We start from the raw sequence: 19407 nt of genomic DNA, 5'->3' as shown, positions 1-19407 counted from the left end.
AAATAATGGAAATGCTTGTTTATAGGTCTATGGCATTAAATTCTAGAAATGCAAAAGATTCTGTTCCACTCAATGGTCAACTTAAAATATAAACTTGAAGTGACAGATGACTGATTATAGGGTTGGGTGATAAGACTAAAAGGGACCACTTGTGATCATTAAATCTGACTACCTGCATAACACAAGCCATAGGACTTTCCTGAATTAATTCCCATTTGAACTAGAGCATATCCTTTAGAGAAACATCTGATCTTGATTTTAAATTTCCCATAATGGAGAATCTATCAATACATTTGGGAAATTGTTTCAATGGTTAATTAACCTCATTGTTAAAATTTTGTATCTTATTTCTAGTCTAAATTTGTCTTCATGTAGGTACTTGTAAACTCTGATCAAGTCACCCCTTTACCTTCTCTTTGATAAGATCAATAGATTTTGGTCCCTGACCTGGCTTCACACAGGGACACAGGACTTGCAACACTCAGTGTTGCGGGGCCTAACTTCTAGGCACCTAGAAAATCCCTGGAAAACACTAGGATCCACAAAGCCTGCATTAGGTGCCCAGGCTCCCTATGCAATGCATAGGGAAAGAGAGGCACCTAAGAATGTGATCCCCAAAAGTGAGCAAGGTAGGTGGAGAGTTGTCTAAGCTAATGGAAGTTGCTGAGGCCAGGGGGGTGTCCTAAGCCCTGTCCCTCTCACAGAGTTTGGTTCCTATGTCCAGGCTGCAGGGAAGCACCTATCTTTGCTAGTGATCCACACCCAGGAACCCCTCTCCTGAAGCCAGACAGCTTAGATATTGAAGTCATTTCTTGTAAAAATTAGTTATATGATGAGGAAGAGGATATGGTGGTGGTGCCTATCTTATAACTTTTAGCCCAGGGGTTAGAGCACTCACCTCAGGTGTGGAAGACCCAGTTTCAGTTATCTCAGGGGAATAAAGGACTTGAACAGAGGTCTTTCACCTCCTAGGAGTTTGCTCTAACCACTAAGCCATGGGATAGTCTGGTGTGGGACTCCTTCAGTCTCTTCTGCTGAAGCTGTTCCAGTTGCAGTCATTGATGAAAATATTAAATAGTGTAGTGCCAAGAACCAATTCCTATGGGATCCCACTAGAAACACACCCACGTCATGGTGATTCCTGGTTTAGTTACATTTTGAGACCTATCAGTTAGTTCTTAATCAAGTTAATGTGTGCTATATTGATTTTGTACCATTCTAATTTCTTAATCAAAATTATGTTATTCAGTACCAAGTCAAATGCCATACAGAAGTCTAAGTATATTTCATCATACATAACCATTAATCCTTTATGATACAAAACTCAACTCCCTCCCTGCAGGACTAAACCACATCTTTGATCTAGCTCATAAAGGCTATCTTTTTTAAATTAGCATTGTTAAACAAACAAGCAGTTCCTAAGAAAGAGAATCTTGTTTCTGTTAACATTTTGCTGCTTATGCCAACCCTACTGCCTTTGATAATAGAGCCACACTTTTGCTATCTACTGGAGGAAATCTCCTGATGACCATGAACATCTACTCAGGGGTATAACTCCTGTTGCCATTGTGCTTGAGGGCCCAGCACACTAGAAAGCCATATAGGCTACTATTAAAACTGGAGACAATGCAGTGAGAGTCAGGGTTGGCTCCAGGCACCATCACGCCAAGCGCGTGCTTGGGGCGGCAAGCCGCGCGGGGCACTCTGCCAGTTGCTGCAAGGGCAGCAGGCAGGTTGCCTTCAGTGGCATGCCTGTGGAGGGTCCACTGGTCCCACGGCTTTGGCGGACCTCCCGCAGGTGTGCCGCCGAATCCGCGGGACTGGGAACCTCCTGCAGGCGAGCCGCCAAAGGCAGCCTGCCTGCCGTGCTTGGGGCGGCAAAATACCTAGAGCTGCCCCTGCTGAGAGTGGTGATCAGATTAAAGCGCGAGAGTGAGGAGAGACAAATAGATCACTTGCCTTCCTATTATGAACCCCAGTTCATTTTCGTTTTGGGATGTGGGGGAGGAGTGATGTGTAACATCCTGGAAAAAAATTTCCCACCTAATTCCTGACCAGGATTTCAGAACAACTGACAGAGAGAGAGAGACAAAGCCCCAAGAATCCATCACAAATGTTACACCAGGCCCAGTGTATTCCAGAACAGGATATTTGGAGTATAATAAGTATCGAGTAGTTAGTCATGCACTGTAGCTATAATTAATAAGTAACTTCAATATAGTTGTAATATTTTATATCAAGACTCTCTTAGTACTGGAATACTGCCCTACTGATGAAGACAAATGCAAGAACTCTGCAGACAGCAAAGTCTGTTATGAGGCTGTTCTGCATTCTAATGGTTGATTCTAAGTAATGTATTTTCTGACCTTGAGCTCTGCATTTATTTTTGAAGAAGCTTGAGAATACGTTTCAAATTATTGGAGGGATAGTTGTAATCTCCATTTTCTTCCAAGTGCATTGCTTTCAATTCCCACCGGTCCTTTCAGACACCTCAACTATTATTTAGTCACAGAAGATGAATAACAGTGGTGTGAATTCTTCAGAATTGCATTACATGTTATTCTGCTCCTTATTAATGCTCTGTGTTGTTTTATTTACCATAATCTTGTAAGCACTAAGATGAAATGGCATCCACATGGACTCTGTATTCAGTTGGAAAACTACACACATGTGTTTTTAACAGCCAGGGAGAAAAAAACAAAGAAAAGTAAACTACTTTTGGAAAATAATGGAAGGCTCCTACTCCTATTATTTATACTTGGATGATCCCTTTGTTACTTACCAGCTCTTTTCAAGATCTAACCATGTAATTCTATTGTCAGAAATCTATATACTCTTATTTTGCTGCTTCTGTATGCTAACTTGTCTTTTTAAATGATTTACTGAAAGTTATTTAATAAATATCAAAAACTGGACAAAACAAAATAGATATCTTAATACTTTCCTCTGAGCCCAAATGTAACTGGTAGTACAAAAGCTTTGGTGTTAAATGGTCCCACCCTTCTACCACAAATTTGCTTTATTGTTGAGGTACCATAGGCCAGTAATGGTATTGTCGCTATTAAGGTGAAGTGTTCAAGCCATAGCTAGTGCTTCTCAGAGTATCTTAATATGTATAATAAATACTCCACCTGTGTGAGGAGGATAATGTAAACATGGCAGATGAATATATATGATTCGCTACCAAAGATGCATCCATGGTAACCATTTTAAGCAGCATGTCACAGATTAAGTTATGAGCTGCAGCACCACTTCAGGAGCCTGGGGAGAGAGTCCTTTGGGATGATGAAGCCCGCTGTGGTTGGCGTGACTGAAGTGTGGCGGTGGGTGGCTCTCCCCTTCCCTCCTGGCTCTTTGGAATGCCAGGCTGTCATGGTATAATTCCCCATTCTGAACCTTAGCGTCCACAAGATGGGGTACCAGCATGAATTCCTCTAAGCTCAATTACCAGCTTAGTACTTGTAGCGCTGCCACCAACCAGGAATTCCAGTGCCTGGTACACTCTGGTCCCCCCAAAACCTTGCCTGGGGACCCCCAAGACCCAGTCCCTCTGGATCTTAACACAAGGAAAGTAAACCCTTTCCCTCACCGTTGCCTCTCCCAGGCTTCCCCTCCCTGGGTTACCCTGGAAGATCACTGTGATTCAAACTCCTTGAATCTTAAAACAGAGAGGAAAATCCACCTTCCCCCCTTCCTTCTCTCTTCCCCTCCCAGATTCTCCCTGAGAGAGAGTAATCCTGGCGCAGAGAGAAATCAGCCTCTCTTTCCCTCTTCCCTCCTTTCTCCCCACCAATTCCCTGGTGAATCCAGACCCAGTCCCCTGGGATCTCACCAGAATAAAAAGCAATTAGGTTCTTAAACAAGAAAAGCTTTTAATTAAAGAAAGAAAAATCAGTAAAAGTTATCTTTGTAAATTTTAAAAAAATGGAATAGGTACAGGGTCTTTCAGCTATAGACACTGGGAATACTCTCCCAGCCTAAGTATACAAGTACAAATTAAAATCTTTTCAGCAAAATACCAATTTGAACTCCTTCCAGCCAAATACACATTTGAACTCCTTCCAACCAAATACACATTTGCAAATAAGGAAAACAAACATAAGCCTAACTCGCTTTATCTATCTAGTACTCACTATTCTGAATCTATAAGAGCCTGTATCGGAGAGATTGGAGAGAAACCTGGTTGCACGTCTGGTCCCTCTGAGCCCCCAGAGTGAACAACAACCAAAACTAACAGCACAGTACAAAAACTTCCCTCTCTCAAGATTTGAAAGTATCCTGCCCTCTGATTGGTCCTCTGGTCAGGTGACAGCCAGGCTTACTGAACTTGTTAACCCTTTACAGTCAAAGAGATATAAAGTACTTCTGTGCTATTAACTTTTCTTATCTGTTTATGACACAGGCACCTCCCCAAGGCAGTCTGAGGGAAGAGTCTCTGCAATCCAGAGCACAGGGACTGCAATTGCAAAAGGCTTTTTGTGTGCTGCCTCCCCCTAATCAACTCCACATCTTCACAGTGGCCTGTCACAATCTGGTCCTCTTTCCCTCCACATTGACTACCTCAAGCAATCAAAAATCATGAGTCAGAACCCAAAACCATGAAATTGGCTTAAGAATCATGCACATTTAAAGATAATTCATTCTGGGTTCTCTTTATTTTCGATTGGTTTCTGACCCAGGTCACATGTTCAAGCTTTTATTCATTTTTTTTTAAATGAAAGCTGAGATTCTCTGCAATTGCTTGACTGCAGCAACTGGGGCTTTTAAGAAAAATACCTTATGTTGCAAGACACACAGTAAAATTGCTGGTGTTGGTAATACTATCAAATTCCTTTGCCATTCCAGTTTTCAGAATGTCGATGTATTTCCACAGAGGTCAGTACATGTTTGTGTAGGGAATTAGGTGTACAATGGACAGATACTTTCTGTTAGACAGAAGGCACATGTGGTGAAATCTCTGCTGTGCTTCATCCAGAGCCATAAAAAAGAGTGAGTATGAGCCAGTGGGACAACTCATTGACCAGGCAAGAAATAAGGTTCCCAGCAACAGCAGTAGAATTTCAATCTCTTTCTCTGGAATGGGTTTATTTCTTAAACCAAAACAGTTCTGGCTTCCTTCCTAGAGCCAACTGACCTGCTTATAGGTCTTAGCTAAGGACCACATGATCAGTAGATCATCACCTGATCCCAACTGGCAGTCCATCACCTGAGAGGTGGCTAATTAGCCGCAAGTGAGGCTAAACCCACTCTCATTAAAGACCCACCCTTCAAGTTTCAAGTGATTACCACAGCTCTCAGCACAGAGTAACCTGTACACCACACACAACATGGAATTTTAAGCTCTGTATACAACATTAGCATTTTTTCCTGACTTTTATGGATTGGGGCCTTGATGGCTTGAGCTTCTATGAGGACTGAAGGTTTGGCTGTGTTGTCTGAACAAGCTGAAATAGATCATACAAGCCATGGAAATTTGTAGACTTATAGGAAATAGTCTTCCAACATAAGGCGCTGCTGGATGCTTCAGAACTGATTGCTCTGATTATGCGGCTCCCTGTCCTACCCTGTTCACCTATCCCTTCCCCTTCTTACATAAACACATTTGTTTCAACTGGAGTTTTCTTTGCCTGCTGCTGCCCATGGGTATGCAGTGCAGGGAATTCCACTCAGAGGTTTATATGGTTTTTAACAGTATTAGCTTCTGAGAAATTGAGGGAGAGACTAAGGGCCCGATTCTGCTCTCACTTATACCACTTTTACGCCAGAGTAACATTGTTGACTTCAGTGGAGTCGCTCCAGATTTACACCAGTGTAAGTAAAGGGAGGATTAGGCCCAATGTAAGTTAACTTGTTTCCCTTATCCAGGCCTGATTCTGAGCTTTTCCTTTCCTTCCTCCTCCCACTTCATGGTTTCCTGGCCTCACCCAGGATCAGAGGAACGAGATGAAATGCTGTTATGGTTGTGTCTCACCCCACCTTCCATCCAGAAACACCCCTTTGTGCATGGATATCTGGAGATGGTCAGGCTTTCAATTTGGAAAGGTTGCTTTCTGCTCACTCTCTGGCCCATGTCTGTGTTTTTTATGAAGGTATCTGAGAATTCTCCACAGCAGGAGCCCTCTGAATCTGGGTGTGGGTAAGGGAAGACCAGTCTCATTAGTTGGCCCACTGTTGGGAATTGTTTGTCTGCTGAGACTTCATAAATATGAGAGACAAACACTTGCAGCCCCGACTCCTAGCAATGGCAAATGATCATATTAATTGTGCATCACTAATACGTTATGAAGTATTAAAATAAAATGAAAGTCAATATTTTAAAAATAGATGAACAGAATACATGATGCCTTCTTTGCAGGGTTTTTTGTTTGTTCACTTATGAATTAGTAACAAAAATTAATAATTTTCCAAGCTATTAATGTGAATTAGCAAGATTCTACTGTAATTTACTCTGAATCCAGTACTATAAGCAAGTAGTTTAAATAGTTTGTTCTATATCTATTACATTGCATTTGGCTACATTGAATTTCATTTGTCACCCCATTGCCAGTTTTGTTACATCATCCAAGAATTAGTTTTGTCCAATTTAAATAGCTTTGTGTTGTCAGCAGATTTGCCACCTCATTATTCATCCTCTCTTCCCAGTCATTAACAAATAAATGGAGCTAGAGGGAGGGGTGAAATTGATCCCAATACTAATCCTGTAGTAGTGTCATCCCACTATTAACATCCTTCCATACTGAGTATTGGCCATTTATCCCTGTCCTTTTCTCTTTCCCTTTAATCCATAAAAAAGACTTTATCTCTTACTCCCCGGTCACCAAGTTTCCTTAAAAGCCTCTTGTGAATGATATTATCGAACACCTTTGAAATTTCTCTCTAAATGCATATCCGCTGATTCTTTTTATTCAATATTTTGCAAACTCTTTTTTATAAAATTTTAACAGGTTTTGGAGGCACAACTTATCCTCACTGATAAGGATATCAGTTTATCTGTGGTGACTTGCAATTTACCCATACTGAATTTTCCTCTCTTTCATACTTATCTGCTGTGGGTGTTTCATAATTACCTTCAATGATTTACTCAACTATTTTTCCTGTTACTGAATTCAGCCTCTCTGATCTTCACTTCCCAGGGTCAGCCTTAAGAGCTAGTTTAAAGATTGGTACAATGTTGGCCACTTTCCACTTATCCAGGAGAATGTCTGTTGTAATGATAAATTACGTATCTTTAGTGATAAATTATAGTATGCCAGCTCTTGTGTTTCATTCTTTAGTTCCTTCAGAACCTCAGATAAATATAATCTGATCCTGTGATTGATTACAACTGAAATTTCTGAAGTTGTTCCATCACCAATATTTTTAATAGCCCTTTATCCATTAGGGCTTCAGCATCACTAGCTGTAACTTGAGTAACTTCAGGGTAAAAATTCATCCCAACCTCCTAGAGAAGACAGCCAAATAAATCATTTAGCTTCACTGAAGTATCTTTATGCTGTTTGCTTGGCCTGTTACCACTTAGCAGTGTAACAGATATACTTACTGTAGCCAGCTTCCTATGTGTGATTTACTTAAATAATGTTCTTAAATAATTTTATTCTTCATCTTAATATCTTTGACTTTTTGTTCTTTGTATGTCCTCTTAGCTTCCTTTTAATCTCTGTGTTAGATGTTGTCTGCCAAATGTTCCATTCTATTAGCATTGCTGTAGCTAGGTTTCCATTTCTGAAGGATACATTGAGGACCCAGATGAATTCCTGTACCTTGCCATTTAATCATACTGTTTTTAACTTCCCTTGTTTTTTTCTGAAACATACAGACCTTCTGTGACCCTTCTTTGAGAGACTTTTGTGAGACTTTCTTGTTGAAGTTATAGATAATAATTTCCTAACTTTCCCTTTCATTCCAAATAAGTTTTTCAGTTAAAGAAAAAAATCCTCCTTTGAAACATTGAGAGGCAGTATTTTCTCACTATATGTAAACTTACCTATATAATGCCAGATTGTGATCCACTTTACTCATATATTGGTAACACCATTAACTTCAATGGGACTATTCATTTAAGTTAGGGGATCAAAATCTGGCTCATTTTGATCATCGTTACAGCATTGTAACCACACTAATTACTTCCTGATTCAACTACTTTCATTATTGTGCTAATGGATTTTGTTCCAGCTGATCCATCTCAGCACTATATCACTGTTTTGATCCAGAGGTCTGTAGTATGCTTTCAATTTTGTGGGTTTTTTTGTTTTTTTGGTCTATCTACATTACTCATGAGATCTGACACTTTATTCCTACTAGACATATTACCTGAGGTTACTCATGGCCATCCTACACCCAGATATCTATTTTCCCAACCTCTGCAACTGGCTTGCTTAGCACAGTTCAGTCCAAACTTCACCCTAAAACACTTCCTTGCTGTCAGAAGAATGATCACCTATACCATCTATTACTGGAAAGGGTTTCCTTCTAAGGAAAATTACCCATTCATTCCTCCTTGATTTTTTTGCAATGCAACACTGGCTTTTTCACTCTGAGTAAGCCCATTCCACTCTATCTGTACATCTTTCTGTTTCTTACTCATTTGTGGTTCAGCAACTCAAATGGTACTTAATTTCTGAACATATGGCAGTATGGCAAGTAACCATACATTGTGTATTCACTCTGTCACATCCATCCCCAGTCTCTTCACCCCTCACCCAAAGAAGAAGAAGAAACTGCTAGTTGTTTTTAGGTCTATAATTTATTATTATATTATTATTATTATTTAGAGGTTGTATTGTTTTAATCTATTTAAGTTAGGGGTGTGAAGAATACCCAACTTCTATTTGGATTTTTACACCAACCATCTGATACTAAAGTTTGGGTAACAACACAGATATTTGTTAGCCTTCTGTCTGTCATTACACTTCTAAGCTCCCTGCCTGAATATGCAGCACTAAAGCAGACAATCAGGTAGGTTAAAGTTTGAGACTCTCCATTGGCTGGGACACAATAAGTAACAAGTAATGTGTCATGGTTAGAGCTGGCTGAAAACAGGATGTAATTTTTGTGGAAATATTTATCTTTTTTTAACTGAACTTGGAAATTTTGATACAGAGCATTCTCAACCTTTGACACTTTTTACTAGCTCTACTCAGGGTCTAATGCTAAGAGCATGAAGCTGGGATCCAAGAACTCCTGAGATTTAGTTCTGATTCTGTCACTGATTTGTTGTGGGACTTTTGGGTAAATCACTCAGGATCTTTTCCTAAGCTACTGGAGTCAACGAGAGATGCTGGGTGCTCAGCACTTTTGAAAATCAATCCACTTATTTAAATGCCTAAATATAGACTTAAGAGCCCAACCATAGACATTTGTTTTTAAAATCTGGGCCACAGTCTTCCTTGGTTTTGTTTTTCCAACTCTGTCTGAAAAAGAAGATTAATGGCTATCATGCTATTCTAGGTCATAGAGTTTTGTGCTGATGTGGCTTTGAAAGCACTGCCAAGATAACACTATTTTTAAAAGTGCATAATGTATCTTTGTAATCTAGGGTTGGCATCTGATTAAGTTTAATACTAGTTTTTTTGGTATTTGACTCTTACAAAAATATACATATTTGTCACATCCATAGAACTAACCCAATAAAGTCTGATCCAGATTGGAGCATCCATGCCCATTAATACTATCTCTTCTGACAACCATTCTCCCTTTAGCTAGAGGAGGTACTTGCATGACAAACATTATCCTCCTGTTTCCTCCCTCACCTCTGCAGTGTGCCTAAATTGTCACTCCTGGGACAGCAGAAACCCAAGGTAATTTTGGAATCCAAGTTTCATGTTGCTGCCATGTTACTCCTGGCTTGATTTTTCATAAAGGTCTTATTAAATATTTCTTAGGATCTACAGATTCTGCATATCAAGTTTGAAAAGCCTATTATTTGTTATCCAGAGCATAACAGATCCTGTGATATGTTCTTTTCCAATGTTGCAGAAGTAATTTGACCATAGCAGAGAGCGTTAAATTTCAGCGTTTGAGTTATGTAAGGTCAAAACCACATTTTAAACCTTTTTTTTGTGTATAATACAAGAGCCAAAATCTGGCTTTTCTAAATTGCCACACATAGGGGTGCATATCATTACTGAAAACTAGCTTTAATGTGTACTCTGTGTATTCTGGAGAGCCACAGCCCTCTGCACAGATTATTTTTGTCAGACATAATCTGCATAAGGTCTTGAAGACTCTTTGCTGTGTTAAGGTTTGTACATATTCTGGGGCAAAAATGGATCCCTGACTACATGTCTTTGCCACTCTTTGGCTCCAAATAAGGATAAACTATGGTATGAACTGTTGCAAGGTTTAGATGGGATCCAAAATTGGAGCTTGATCCAAAGTCAAGTGGAGTCTTTCAGTTGACTTCAATGGGCTTTTCAGTTCATAGATTCATAAATATTAAGGCCAGAAAGGACATGCCAGAGGCAGTGAAAGCTTGTTTTGAATGTTGGAGGGAAGAGTGGAGGTTCTCTGCCAGGGGAGCAGAAGGAGTCAGAGTTAGGATAGAGGTGGAAGGTTGGGGTGTCAGGGTTAGCAGAGAGAGTGGGATGAGTACTCTGCTTGGGGAGTGAGAGGAAGTACTGAGACTCGGCAGGGGTGAGGTTAGGTATGTTTCACTACATGCTCCTGGGCTCCACAGCAGCTGTTCCAGCCCCTCTTGGGCCTGCTCTCATCTCCCCTTCTCACCTCCCATGTGTTTGTGCAGTTTGGAGGGAACTGCATGCAGGGGCAGAAACACAGATCAGCCCACATAATATTTCCATTGCATGGGCACTAGCCCCCACTGCTCCCCCGGTTCTGCCAGCCCAGGCACAGTCTTTAGAATTTCACCCAACAATTTCTGCTTCAACCATTGTCATAAACAGATAACTAAGGGTTAATGTCTCTTTTACCTGTAAAGGGTTAACAAACAGGGAACCAAACACCTGACCAGGGGACCAATCAGGAGACAAGATACTTTCAAATCTCAGTGGAGGGAAGCCTTTGTTTGTGTTTTTTGGGTTTTGCTTTGTTCTCTCTGGGCTCTGAGAGTGACCACACCTACCTACAGGCTCTCTAATCTTCTATTCCAATTTTGTGAGTACAAAGGTAGAAAGGCGGTATAGTCTTTTTATTTGTTTTCCTTTATTTGCAAATGTGTAGTTTGCTGGAAGTATTTTAAATTGTATTTTGCTGGGGGGGAGGCTTCTTTCTAGTTTCTATAAGCTGACAAACCCTGTAACTTTTTACCATCTAAATTGCAGAGATAAACTTTTACCTTTTTTCTTTCTTTTTATTAAAAGCTTTGCTTTAAGACCTGTCTGATTTTTTTCTCCTAGTTAAGGCTCGAAGAAACTGAGTCTGTACACACCAGGGAATTGGTGGGGAGAAGGGAAAGAGAGCAGGAGGGAGAAGGGAAAAGTGAATTTCCTCTTTGTTTTAGATTCATGGAGTTTGAATCTGGATTGCCTCTGGGTGAAGGGAAAAGAGGAGGGGGGAAGGTATCATTCCTCTCTGTGCGGTGATTCAAGGAGTTTGAATCACGGTAATCTCCTAGTGTACCCAGGGCGGAAAGGAGCTGGGAGGAAGAAAGGAGGGGGAAGGGAAATGGTTTATTCTCCGTTGTTGGAGACTCAAGTAATTTGGGTCTTGGGGTCCCCAGGGAAGGTTTTGGGGGAGACCAGAGTTTATCAGGCACTCTACTCTAAGTCCTGATTGGTGGCAGCACTACAGGATCTAAGCTGGTAATTAAGCTTAGGGGAATTCATGCTAGTACCCATATTTTGGACGCTAAGGTTCAGAACTGGGAATTATATTTTGACAGACATAACTTCTAGTTGAGCTAGAGTATATCTTTTAGAAAGACATTCAGTCTTGCTATCAAATCTTCAAGCAATGGAGAATCCATCACATCCTTAGGTAAGTTGTTCCAATGGTTAATTCCTCACTGTTAAATTTTTTTGCCTTATTTCCAGTCTGAATTTGTCTTGCTTGTTTCCAGACATTGGATCCTGTAATGCCTTTGTTTGCTGGATTAAAGAGCTCTCTAATGTCAGAAATCTTTTCCTCATGTTGGTACTTTGCAGACCATGACTGAGTTCCCTCACTGGATCAGGAAGCTGGAGTAGAAAAATGTCACCTGCCCTCTATTATTGACTTTACCACCTGACCATATTTGGCTCCAAGAATGATCATATAGATTTTTTTTCTTGAGTACAAAATGTTAAATACATCCCAGCAGAGTAGAGATTTTATATACCAAGGTTATAATACCATGGGAAACATTTAGGATAGAAATGCTGACTCCTCTTTAACTATAATGTTTCAGACAGCAAAATTATAATACAGTAGAATAGATGCATACTTTGATTAAGTTAATTTTCTAGGTAGGTTTTTATAGTGTGCTCATCACCATAGTATCTGAGTGCCTATTCCTTCTTCAAGTGTTATTTTGAAACTAGATATGGACTTTGAAAATGTTAACAAAACTGAAATAATTAAATCCTGATCATAAACCTGTTTGAACCATCCCTGTTGTTGTTTGGTACAGTTGTACATATAGAGTATAATGTCAAATCTCCTAACTAGCTGACCTTTTCTAAAAATAGAATTTTTAGACATCATAATGTGTAAACTTTACCAGCAGGATAGCCTTTCTACCGTATCTATCAAATGTAGCATGGCTAAGTTTGCTTTAAGAAAATAAATCACTATGGAATGTAGTAAGCTAGGTTAGTATGGTCACCTTTCACCTCTGGAGATCTGGGTTCCAATGTGAGGGAAAATAAAATCTAGCCTGAACCTTCAGCCTTTCCCTATTGGGCCTGAATCAAACAAGAACCTGTGTAAATACATCCTGAAAATATCTTCATCTCCCCATTTTAGTTTAGTTCTGCTTTCTATATTCTGATGAATCCACCTGTGCTGATTTAGGAACTCCCATGTATCTCTATTCCCACATGCTTCTTTTTCCACCTGTAACTATGCCAATGCCTAAATTTAGGCTGCAGCATGTGTCACATCCCAAAAATGAGGGACACACAAAAACTAAGCCCTACACTACGAGTCTAGGTCTACACTACGAGTTTAGGTCGAATTTAGCAGCGTTAGATCAATTTAACCCTGCACCCGTCCACACGACGAAGCCATTGTTGTCGACTTAAAGTGCTCTTAAAATTGATTTCTGTACTACTCCCCAGTGAGGGGATTAGCTCTGAAATCGACCCTACTGGGTCGAATTTGGGGTAGTGTAGATGCAATTCGATGGTATTGGCCTCCGGGAGCTATCCCAGAGTGCTCCATTTTGACAGCTCTGGACAGCACTCTCAACTCAGATGCACTGACCAGGTAGACAGGAAAAGCCCTGTGAACTTTTGAATTTCATTTCCTGTTTGGCCAGCTTAGCGAGCTGATCAGCACAGGTGACCATGGAGTCCCAGAATTGCAAAAGAGCTCCAGCATGGACCGAACGGGAGGTACTGTATCTGATCGCTATATGGGAGACGAATCCATGCTATCTGAACTCTGTTCCAAGAGACAAAATGCTGGAATACTTGAAAAAATCTCCAAGGGCATGAAGGACAGAGGTTATAACAGGGACCTGCAGCAGTGCTGCAGGAATCATAGAATCATAGACTTTAAGGTCAGAAGGGACCATTATGATCATCTAGTCTGACCTCCTGCACAATGCAGGCCAGAGAATCTCACCCACCCACTCCTGTATCAAACCTGTGTCTGGGCCACTGAAGTCCTCAAATCATGGTTTAAAGACTTCAAGGTGCAAAGAATCTTTCCTCAGTTAGGAAGCTTAAAGAGATGTGAGATTTATTTATTTGCTGTAAATATCTATAATCTGAGTTTCATGAATTTTTATGTCTGATGTAAATAATTTTCAATGTTAAAAGTGAGGGTAAACGTGTGTGGAACACAGGTAACTTTGAAACTAAAATAAGAAATGCCTCTCAAGTTGAGGTACATTTGAGAGGTGTGCCTCTGATGCCTAACAGACCTTCTAATGGTGCTGATAATGTCTCAAATCTTATCCAGTCTGACAGTCTCCGCTGGGCCCAGGCCAAGAGCTCTATTTAAATCTTGAATTCTCTGGGGCTTCCCTGGTCAGAACCACACAATGCATCCTTGAGCAGGGAACCTTGCTGCATGCAAGATTATAATCCAGGTGCCAGCTTTGACCCAGCAGAAACTGAGAGCCTGACACCTTGCAAAAGAATATCAGCAAAAGTTTGTGTGCATTTGTGAGAGAGAGGTTGTTAACGACCAGGAAGCAGTTGGAGAGTTAGGAAGAAAAGGATGTCTGAGGGGAAATTGAGAGTGATACAAGGAAATGCATGCAACTGGGGTACTATTGGGGTGGTGACAGGAAGTCAACTGATTGGACGTATATATATATAGGTAGGAGAGAGGGTGACAAAGGTTTATGTATCAATCCGATCAGGAAGTTGGAGGGAGGGATAGTGAAGATAACCACATAAGGAGTGGATAAGCAGCTAAACATTTTGAGGCTAATCGAAACAGAACAGAAGAGCACCTGTGATTTGCTCCTCTCTAGCTGAAACCCTGGTTTAGGAAACAAGTGAAATTGGGTTTGATTGTTTCACCTTAGTCCCATATGACATTTTTACACATTGCAAAACATTCTCACAATTCGCATATGTGGCATTTTCTGTGCGGGGGGCTTTGGGGGAAGGTAGAGAGGGGGAATCCTTAGCTATAATAGCAGTGGTGGTAAAGGTCCAGATTGAGGTGTATGAGTAGAAGCACAATCCATCTGCCATTTCCTTAACTTGATCCCATAAAGACCCTCACCTTTAGCAGCATCAAATTCACACCAAATTAAAAAACTGCTTCTCTGTGACAATAGACTATGTGCCACCTTCCACTTCAAACTATGTAGTATCATGTTTTACAAATCCTTTTCTGTATAAATGCTGCATTAAAGCATTCCAGTTTACAGTGTTGGATACACAACTGTGTATGCTTTGCAACATTAGAGGCACAGTTTCTTAGAGTCTTAAAAACAAGAGAGTGCAAACTAAGGCATATCACTGTTTTATAAGTAGGTCAGTGAAAACTCTACGTATTTCTTACACTCACATGGACTCTCTGGATTCAGGGGTGGGAATACATGGCTAAAACTACAGTGAATAAAATATTTATGTTTTTCTTTAAAAATAAATAGACTCAGTTGAGCTGCAGTAAAAATGTAGTGCTTTTCTAATGTGATGTTGTCATCTGCAGGCTTTGAGCTTTTTTTCAGTTCATCTTATTAGCATATCACAATTAATGAGTTTCTTTTTGCGGTGAAGTTGTTCATGAATCTGATGCTTGTAAAGTTTCTCTAACTTTAATTTTTCATGCAAGCCAAGAAAACTTAAAACAAATTTCATAATCTGTTTCTCAGATAGTACATTCTAAAAAATTCTAGATCTAATAGTTACAGGTCAATATTTATCTTGACATTTTCCTTTATCTAGAAGACCTCATAAAAATGCAACATTAACTTGCCAGAAATCTGTCCTCCATTCAGCTATGTTACACGGCACCCATTTCAGTGTAAGTTAGGCTGAATTGATCCCTTCCATCTCTGCCAACTGGAGGGGAAAAAAGTAGAAGAGCTGTATCTGTGGCATGATTCTACTAGTCTGGGCTTGTGGAAGTGCTCCGATAGGAGCTCTGCAGATGTAGGCATGGGTGGGTTGAGTGGCAGCATGGAAGGGATAATAGTTATTCTCTTCACCATCAACACTTCTGAGGTGTTCTTCTCAGTAAGGTATAGAGAGCATTGGGCAGATCCTCAGCTAGTGCAAACTGTCATATCTCACAGTTTACACCATCTGAGGATCTGTCCTCTTGTATTCAACACTTTAATTATTTTCATTTAAACATAGTAGAGCACAGTGTCCAGAGTTGGCTGTCTGTGGTTTCCTCATTGGTCCCAGCAGTCCAGTCTGGAGCTCACCTTCCAAGAGAGATGATGAATTTTAGCTTCTTTAGCCACATCCTACATCCTTACTCCACACACTGTTTACCCAGCTTATGGGGCAAACTGGCTCAGTCAAGAAACTGACTGAATCAACATTCTGTTGAATGGCTTCTCCTCCCCTCCGTGACCCCTTCTTCATGAGGACTATGAGAGGGAGTTCTGGTGGCAACAACTGGGAGGTGCACTGATATGGGAATGTAGAACCAGTGTGAAGGCACATGGCCTGTCACTGGTGGCCCTGATCTCTTACAGATTACTGAGTTATGCACAGATCTTCTATGGTCAACATGTTATGAGTGCTGAATGCCCCTGCTCCTTCAGCAGTGGGTCAAATTATGTTTCTTTTCTTCCCCTTCCTTAACAGAAGGAAGAGGAAACAGTGTGTGTACAAACTCAGAAAGTTTCCAGCCACTGGGACAACCTTCATGAAAAGCATCTTAGGTACTTACACTGTGTCCATTACTGTAGTATCAGAGTGCTTTCTTCAGGAGAGCTATTCCAGGCTATTCTTAATGGGTTGACAATCTGGAAAGGGTTTACAAGAGAAGGATTTTACATATACTTCAGTTTTTGGCATGTTGGCTTGATCACACCTAGCATAGTTGTATCTACCCAAGCTGGAAATTGCATCTCTAGCTCCAGTGGAGACATATCCTCAGAGAAGGTAAAGGGGTGATTTGAATTCAGTTTATAAGTACCTGGATATGGAAAAAATATTTGATAATGGGATCTTCAGTATAACAGCAAATGTATACCAAGAACCAATGGCTGGAAGTTGAAACTAGACAAATTCAGACTGGAAATAAAGTATGCATTTTTAACAGTGAGGGTTATTAACCATTGAAACAACTTACCAAGAGTTATGGTTGATTCTCCATCATTGGCAATTTTTAAAATCAAGACTGGATGTTTTTCTAAAAGATTTGCTCTAGTTCAAACAGAAGTTATTTCAGGGAGGTGCTATGGCCTATGTTTTACAGGAAGTCAAGCTAGATGATCACAGTAGTTCCTTCTGGCTTTAGAATATTGAATTTCACTCTAAAATAATAATATTTTTGGTCATCCTGATGTCTTAAAGGAGGAAGTTCCCACAATCAAGGCCAAAAATAGCTCTGCTTCCTTCCAGCTTCACTAGCAATGTTAGATCTAGTGTCCCTGTTTGTCTTCCTGGCTCACAAAGAGAGATGGTGTCCCTAAGGTATCATGGGACAGCCCTGTAGCTCAGTGACAGCCTTGAATGTTAAGACCAGGGTCTTCATATGAAACTATATTGGCCAGAGAGCCTATGTAGTATTTAAAGCACTGTAATGATGTGCTCTCATCAGCTTGTAGTACTTATTAGAAAATCAACTGCATATTGGACCAGCTGCTCTGTTGCCTTCACTTTCATACTTAGCTGTAGTGCATTACAGTAGTTAAGCCTGGATCAGAGATGAAAGTTGGCTGGTACGGGTGGGTACGGCGTACCAGTAAGAAGTGGCTGCCGGCCCGTACATAGCCGACATTAAAGCGCTACCGTGGCAGCACTTTAACACTGCTTCCCCTTTTGTGCCCCCCTCCCCAGGGCCGCTGAGGGGGGATAAAGCTGAGCTTCCCCGAGGCCTGGCAATTTAAAAGTGCCTGGGACTCCCAGTCACCGCTATTGCTACCATGGTAGCAACAGAGCCCTGGGCCCTTTAAATTGCTGCTGGAGCCCCGTGTGGTGTGGGCTGGGCAGCATGGAAGGGCTGGCTGGGGGATGCTGACGCCTAGTCCCCCCCCTTTCACCTGAGGCCCCACCCCTTTTGGAGGCCCGGAGCTGGAACTCCGTACCGGTAAGTCTTTTATGTTACTTTCATCCCTGGCTGGGCTGTAATGAATATGTAAATCACCATAACTAGGACTGCATCCAATTAGAAAGGGAACATCCTCTTGGCCAACTGAAAATGGCAACAAGAATTTTTGTCTACTTTCACTAAAGTTTCTGGATGTTTAGATAGTGACAAGTCCAAGAAGACCTTGAGAACCATGCTCTTCTATGTTGATCAGAGGGAAATTGATGATCAGATGGATAGAAGTATATGTGATAGCTCTGGCTAATTCTTCAAAACACTTCTCTCTCCCCACCAACATCACCTATCTATTCTGGGTTTAGTTTCTGACAGAAACTCCTGTTCTAGGTGCTTATTTTCCTGGGATAATTGAGTTATGGCTCTGACTACATTTAATGTAAAGGAAATGCGGTCAGGCATAATCTGTGTAGTGTTTGCACTGGACTCCATATTTCTTACAATCTCTTCTATAGGTTTAACATATACATTAATGACTTAGATATTGGCATAGAAAGTACGCTTATTAAATTTGCAGATGATACCAAACTGGGAGGGATTGCAACTGCTTTGAAGGATAGGGTCATAATTCAAAATGATCTGGACAAATTGGAGAAATGGTCTGAGGTAAACAGGATGATGTTTAATAAAGACAAATGCAAAATGCTCCACTTAGGAACGAACAATCGGTTTCACACATACAGAATGGGAAGAGACTGTCTAGGAAGGAGTACGGCAGAAGGGGACCTAAGGGTTATAGTGGACCACAGCTAAACATGAGTCAACCGTGTGATACTGTTGCAAAAAAAGCAAACGTGATTCTGGGATGCATTAACAGGTGTGTTGTGAGCAAGACACAAGAAGTCATTCTTCCGCTCTACTCTGCACTGGTTAGGCATCAACTGAAGTATTGTGTCCAGTTCTGGGCACCGCATTTCAAGAAAGATGTGGAGAAATTGGAGAGGGTCCAGAGAAGAGCAACAAGAATGATTAAATGTCTAGAGAACATGACCTATGAAAGAAGGCTGAAAGAATTGGGTTTGTTTAGTTTGGAAAAGAGATGACTGAGAGGGGACACGATAGCAGTTTTCAGATATCTAAAAGGTTGTCATGAGGTGGGAGAAAACTTGTTCATCTTAGCCTCTAATGATAGAACAAGAAGTAATGGGCTTAAACTACCACAAGGGAGGTTTAGGTTAGACATTAGGAAAAAGTTCCTAACTGTCAGGGTGGTTAAACACTGGAATAAACTGCCTACGGAGGTTGTAGAATCTCCATCTCTGAAGATATTTAAGTGTAGGTTAGATAAATGTCTATCAGGGATGGTCTAGACAGTATTTTGTCCTGCCATGAGGGCAGGGGACTGGACTCGATGACCTCTAGAGGTCCCTTCCAGCCCTAGAATCTATGAATCTATGAATATATATTTATTAGGAAAGGTAGAGAGGACTGAGTTTTGTGGGATTCCACATATAGGTGAGATGATGAGGAGTAGCCATCCATTGTAACTTTCTGGAATTTTCCCCTACGGAAAGGAGCAAAGTCAACACAGTGTGACTCCTCCCACTCCTATCATGTCTTTCA

Source organism: Gopherus flavomarginatus, chromosome 1 (genome assembly GCF_025201925.1).
Source record: "Gopherus flavomarginatus isolate rGopFla2 chromosome 1, rGopFla2.mat.asm, whole genome shotgun sequence".
Classification (NCBI taxonomy): Eukaryota; Metazoa; Chordata; order Testudines; family Testudinidae; genus Gopherus; species Gopherus flavomarginatus.
This window is presented reverse-complemented; position numbering follows the sequence as displayed.